Source organism: Schistocerca piceifrons, chromosome 4, assembly GCF_021461385.2.
Source record: "Schistocerca piceifrons isolate TAMUIC-IGC-003096 chromosome 4, iqSchPice1.1, whole genome shotgun sequence".
Lineage (NCBI taxonomy): Eukaryota > Metazoa > Arthropoda > Insecta > Orthoptera > Acrididae > Schistocerca > Schistocerca piceifrons.
In genome coordinates this window covers 62,378,599-62,385,746 of record NC_060141.1, presented here as the reverse complement: position 1 = coordinate 62,385,746, position 7,148 = coordinate 62,378,599, and positions in this window count along the sequence as shown.

Genomic DNA, 7,148 nt, shown 5'->3' with positions numbered 1-7,148 from the left:
ATTTTAATTAGACGATTGTCAATCTATGCGAGAAAAGACATCTTATGTAGTGATTGGAAAACGGTAGAAGAGTTGTTATGTTTTGTTGATGCACTTGATGCAATAAATAAGAACCATAACGAATCTTTACACCAAAACGAAAGTTCGAACTATGAAAGGAATAGCAGAAATAATTTTAAAAGGCATGAAACTTAGCAAAAGTACACCAGTGCAATGAGAAAAGTTTCAACGGTAATTATCAAAAGAAACATCAACATTCAAATTTGGATCCAGTAAATTCTCAAGAATTTGTACCGAGTAATCAAAGAACACAATATGGGAATGTAGCACCTTGTAACAGTAACCAACCTGTTATTAGTAGTAATGAGGAAAATGTTGTTCGACCTGGATCCAGGGCCAGGGCCTAGGTCGTACAGATACATTATGAGGCCTTATTCCATATAAGTATGTTAATTTTACACACTAAGTACCCAAAAAGGAATGGTTGCTGCTTGAAGAACCAAGCTTGGCTACTAATAAACTCACAGCTTAAATAGCAGGGACAGTGGAAACTTCCGAGGTTAACATATTTATAGATTTGGGAAGTGAGATGTTACCCATCTCAAATGCAGTTTTTAACTCGCTACAGAATAAGCAGCACTTACCGTTATTGCCAGTGTCTGGAGTGTACATAGTGTAACAGGAACAAAAAGTAAACTTGCGAAATACGAAACTCAAGTGACCTGCAGTATTGTGAAATATGAAACTCAAGTGAACTGCAATATTGGAAATATATTATTTCTTCAAACACTATTAATAGTTGAGAATATTAATAGAGATGTATTGTTTTGTTTAGATTAGTTATTAGAGTTTATCTTAAATGTTTACAAAAATCTTCTTTATTTTAGTAGAGGGGACAGTAGACGTTGGACACCATTTGTGACAGATAGTTACATTGGAAAACAAACAACCCAGTGTCAGTATCTCTGATTAACAAATACAGCATAATTGTAACCAAAGATCGATAGTGGGGCTCAAGGAACACATAAAACTGATTTACTAGACAAAGTTAATGAATCCCAGGTACTAACCGATCAATGAAGGCAAGATTTACATAAAATTTTAATGGCGTACGAAGTAGTGTTTTTTGACTGTCCAGGTAACATCAGCAACTATATCTGTAAGTTAAAAATCAAAGATGGCACTCCATTCTTTTGCAAGACATATTCAACACCAGTGAGTTTGAAGGAAGCAGTTCGGGATGAGATTAAAAAAATGATTTAAAGTTTTTTGTTTTTAAAATTCAGCCTTAATCACACCATGTATGTTACAAGAACATAGGTGACCGGTTTGGGTCATATCACATGGCCAACATGAGACCACATGTCAACTGGCAGTTGAGAAGAGTGCTCCACCTACCACCTTCAAAGGATGCCATGGGTTTGGTGATGGTCATGTGATATGACCAAGAGCAGTCACCTATGTACTTGTAACATACGTGGTGTGATTAAGAATGAATTTTAAAAACAAAAAAATTTAAACCTTTTTTTTAATCTCATCCCAAACTGCTTTCTTCAAACTCACCGGTGTTGGATATGGCTTGCAAAAATTTTTAATCACTGTTCTGAAAATGTTTATAAAAAATGATTGATAATAATATTACAGGACGAAGTTCCAGTGTGATGAATAATCCTCTGGTCGTGATAAAAAAATGCTGCAGGCAGGGTACGATTAGTTTTGGACACTAGTACATTGAATTGACATTTAGAGATAAAGAGAGATCAACTGATTAATATTGATGAACTGTTATTCGAATTTGAAAAGGCAAGGTTCTTTAGCACAATGGATTTGGCTGAGGGATATTGGCAAATAAAATTACATTCAGAATCCAAAAATTATACAGTATTTTTGTTTGATGGGAAATCGTATCATTCCATGTATTGCCATTCAGACTTAATATCTCTGTGCCTGTATTTATATATGTGTGTTAGATGAAGCACTAGGGAGAGATTTATTGAACTGTTTAATAATACACGTAGATGATATCCTAATAATATCAGCTACTTGGAAAGAACATTGTCAAACTTTGTGCAAGACTCTGAAAAAATTTACAAAGGAAGGTGTCATGGTGAGCTGTCAAAATCATTTTTTGCACTCCAAGAAATTAAATACTTAGGGCATATTATAGGGGTAGAGGGAATTAGACCAGACCCTGAATGTATAAAAGCTATCAAAAAATGTCCACACCCCAAAAATGTAAAACAAAATGATTTATAGGTATGGCCAGATACTATCAACAGTACATATGGGGGCAAGAATTTTACATTTATTAAAGACAGGAGTACTGTGGACTTGAGATCAAGGTGCAAATAATGCATTTGAAAGAGTGCTTGTTGAGGCCCCCCTTATTACATCATCCAGTTATGGGCAAACCATTTAAATAGCCGACAGATGCATCTGATTATGGTGTTGTTGCTGAACTGTTCCAAGGATAATGGGATCCAAGTAATGTAGAACACAGAACCATAGCTTTTGCTAGCTGTAGTCTAAATAAGCATGAACTAAATTAAACAGCTACCAAAAAGGAACTATTGGCGATTGTATGGAGTATTCAGAAATTTCAAACACTAGTATGGGGTTCAGAAATCCATATTTATACAGATCATCAACCTTTATCCTTTCTGATGAGTAGTCGATTATTATACAGTAGGTTTTGCGATGGATGCTTTTCCTACAGGAATACGATATTAAGATACAATACATAAAAGGTTCTGAAAATATTGTACCTGATGCTTTGTCTAGGCTACCCATAGGAATAGAAGAATTGAAATGTACAGAAGGACCTGGCGTTATTTTTTCCATTAATTTTATCTCAGCAGAATATCTGAACATCAGAATAAAGGAAATAGCTCAAAGAATAACAGGAAATATCCATCATGATCCCTATTTCACAGAAATATTTTCTACATGCATCCAGAACTCGTATCTTCTAATCAATTAGGAAAATGGAAAATTATAATCATAATTTGTTTTGGAGAGACAGTGTAACCTCACAGCATTGGCCCTTATGCATTCCCAAGGTAATGGAAGATGAACTTGTGTAGTATGTTCATACAGGATATGGACACTTCAGAATCAAAAAGTGTATAACCCATATGAATATGGAAGCTAGGGCATAGAATAGCATCTTTGATTAGAACCTGTGAAATTTGTCAGAAAGTAAAAGACAGTAATATTCATGTGAAATACAAAATGTATCCTATTATTCCTAAGTCATTACATGACCTCACAACAGCAGACTGTTTTTGGACCAATTCCACAAGAAAAACGGAGGAGTATCATATTGTCTGGTTATCATAGAATGCTGGTCAAAATATTTTAAACTATATCCTATTAAAAAAGCAAATATGCAAATGGTTATATGCTGTTTACAACAATATTAATGTGATCAGATATAATTTTGTACAACAATTGCAAACAATGTTATATCAGCTTTCTTAATGTGAAAAATCAAAATACTGTATGATATATTGAAATGTGAGAAAATCAGTGGAAAATATACTTACGTACAAAAATTCTGCAGCAATAATCTACAAATTTATACAGTTCAGATCAACTGTCAGGACCTGATGTTAGATTTTCAGCTTCAAGAATCTGATTCCTATACAACAAGAACTGAAGCCATCTCAACATGGTGAGCAAAGTAAACTTGAAAGTTTATTGTAAGCTTTACTCCTCTCACATTTTCATAAAAGACTTTGCTTATTAATTACTTGGATTGGACTTTGTTTAATGAGGGCAATAGATGGAAGAAGGAAGTAGGAGGGGAGATTACAGTATCTTACTTAAAAAGTTGCCATTACACCTATTCGAAAATTTTACCATTTATTAATTGTCTACGTTTTGATAACACAAAAGACGAAATTATCAAGTTAGTGAATATTGACATTGAGGCTGTCAGAAAAGAAAGAGTAACTCTGAAGCAAGAAAACCTCAAACTATTAAATGACAGACATTTATGGATTCATGATGGAATACAGAAAGAAAAACGCTCAAACTCGAAGTGTTAAAAGTGATATGCAAACCGAAAAAAGTGATAATAATGTTGAAGATCATGTAGAAAGAAATACAAAATATGTCAAACATAGAGATAAATGTAAGTGGATTGCAGTAACATACAAAAACAAAAGAAGAAAAGCCTCAAGAAAGTGACAAACAAAGCGCCAGAAATGGCTTCTTAATAACTGGGAATGCACTAATTATAACGCTTTCAGTACCGAATACTAAAATAGATCTCTACTCATGGATAAGAATGTGTTGGATCGATGTCTTGAGTAATATGAAATTTCTGTACTACGATCTTTGGCCTGTACTGGGGGAGTTCGGCAGTCTCTTGTTCACTGTTGAACTGTGCATTTGACTCATGTTTAAATGTGTTACCTATAATAAAACATTATTCATTTAAAGAGGTGTTTGTGACTTTATTTCACTACAAAATCCATTCACACCCACACTGGTCACCCCATGTTACATGTTTTCGCTGAAATTTCACAATATGGCCAATTTCCACGTACGAAATAACACAGGACAATGTGACCGACAATGAAGGCTGCTATGCCACAGCAACTGACTTCATCCATCAGATCATCGCCTGTGCTAATTTCTCCCACTCTGATTTGCCACTATTGTGCTTCAAAACGCGTGATATTTGAAAACTGTGAAGAGTTTGCTTCATTGCCAGCACAACTTGCTCAACAAACAGTCCAGAGAATGAACTTTGCTGCACTAGTTTTGTACGCCCCTTGGATATTTCCGAGGAAGTTTCACACACCATGTTGCTCTGTTGAATGTCTTTTCTGTGTGTGAACATTCTGCAATGTTGCATGTCCCATTTGTTACACCTACTAAACCTCGCCTACAACCCATGCTGCTGGCTTACCATCACAACGCCATATTGCTAACACATACACATACACTCGTCCATTTTGACAACAATCCACAAGTGATCAACCCAGTACAACAGCAGCAGTGCATGAATAGTGAACTTTTACCAATTACTGGTGTGACTTTCGCCATTTCTGCCTCACCTGGTGCTTATACATTGAACATTTTTAGTGTGCTTGAACCTGTAAACAATGCACAGTGCACACAGTAGTGCATTTTGAATTTTTTGATGGCCACAGTTATTTATGCCATGCCCGTTATGTCTGCTACCACACTTGCCATGCCTGTTTAAAGTGCATGCTCCTCAAGGGCAGTATAAAGTCGAGTGCCAGATATGGTGCCAGCCTCTACAGTCTTAACATCTTTGTCGTTGTTTGCTCCATATGTTCTGCCGTCTTTCTCGGGACGTTTACCACAACTACTACCACTTGTTAAGGACAGTCTGAAGGCATGGTTGTCAATAGGGGATAGCACTACCAATGTTCATTGCATCCTGTCCAATGAAGCACAAGTCATTGGATTGCTTACAGCTCTACACAAGCATAAGGTTTTGACTCCCGATCTCAATCTCACATCACCAGCAAGGGACCACTACCAATGATTGTTGAGAACACTGCAAGAGGCAATTCATCACATTGTGCATAAAGTATTTCGCAGCGAGCTCACATCATATCAACCTTGGTGAAAGATTAGAGCATAAACAGACACTTCAAACTGAACGAACAAAATGCTGTGGTCGCTCTGGATAGTTAAAATACCATCAGCCCACCAGTTACACCTGTTATCCCATGCTAACGACCCATTATAAATGTGTTTATGGCTGGCAGATGATGCCTACAAAATCATAAGACATGATCAGGTCATCTCTGTGCCGAGTTCATCGAGACTGCTGACAGTTGGCAATCTTGTAAAACCTTCAGCACACAGTTTTGTGTGCGGACACATAAGTTCCATCAGTGAACAATCTCAGTCAAGGTGCTAACTGGTGGTGGTTGTAGCAACCCTGCTGCCTCCACCACTCCTACCTGCCTGGCCTGAAACATGGCCTCAAACGAGTCCACTGCTGAAACACAGATGTCACATCCAGTTTGCAGCCATACATCATGTATCCTCTGTGTTGGTATCTCATCAAACATGGGGATGTGGCTAAGAAGTGCTGCCAACCTTGCTTGAGGTACCCAAACTTGTGCTGAAGGATGAATTAGTCACATCATCTCATGGGTATTCTACGGAGCTCCTAAATCACCACCAGTCATTATATAATAAGCAAGTACCAGCAGGCAGACTGTATGTTTGTGACCTCATCAGCAACACACTTTTCCTGATCCATTCCAGTGCAGATAATAGTGTTACACCCCCAGCATTGTCTACTGTGCCACTGACCTCTTCTGTCATGACTCTTCAAGCAGTTAACAACTTGTTGGTGATGGTCAGTCTATGGCTCTACTCATCTTCAGTTTAAATTTCAACCAGCATTTTGTTTTGATTTGACGTTTAACGTGGCTAATGTTGATGAACCTGCAACACTATGGACTCTCTCCAGACCTTTTGATGGTCACCCTGTTACAACACTCCTCTGAGCAATGCATCGAGGGCTTCTTCATTGCAATGCTTACGCTTTCGAGATTGATGACTGCTGTCTCTCCACCACAGTTAGCTGAACTCACATGTCTCATTCTTGACTTAGTAAATTCATTGTGCAAACTGCTCAACCAGCAACACAACATCGCAACTATATGTGTGGCAAATGGATCACTGCAAGCACTCATCAACAACACATCAGCTGATCTGGTACACACACAGACTAACATTGCTCTGCTTGCATCAAGGACACCCATTATAACTACACATGTTGTACAGCCAAATCCCACAACTACAGTCACGGCTATCACTGAGAAGGTCCACATGAAACTGGCATCTTGCTCACATGGTGAGCAAACTTCTTCCTTACAATAGAGAGCATGAACGACACATCCGGAGCTGAGGCAGACAACACCCCTTTTGCAACAGTAAAGCCAGCAAGCTATGCAGCTACCTCTACTGCTCCCACCAACCCCATACAAATCTGCACCACTGCACCCACCACCAATGCAAATGACACCGACCTTACCATGTCACCATACCACAAGACAGTCGATCTGGCCTCTGCACTCACAGCTGACACTGACCATGCCCATGCCACACTCACCAGGAGATAGTCTCCACAGCCTTTGCCACCTACATTT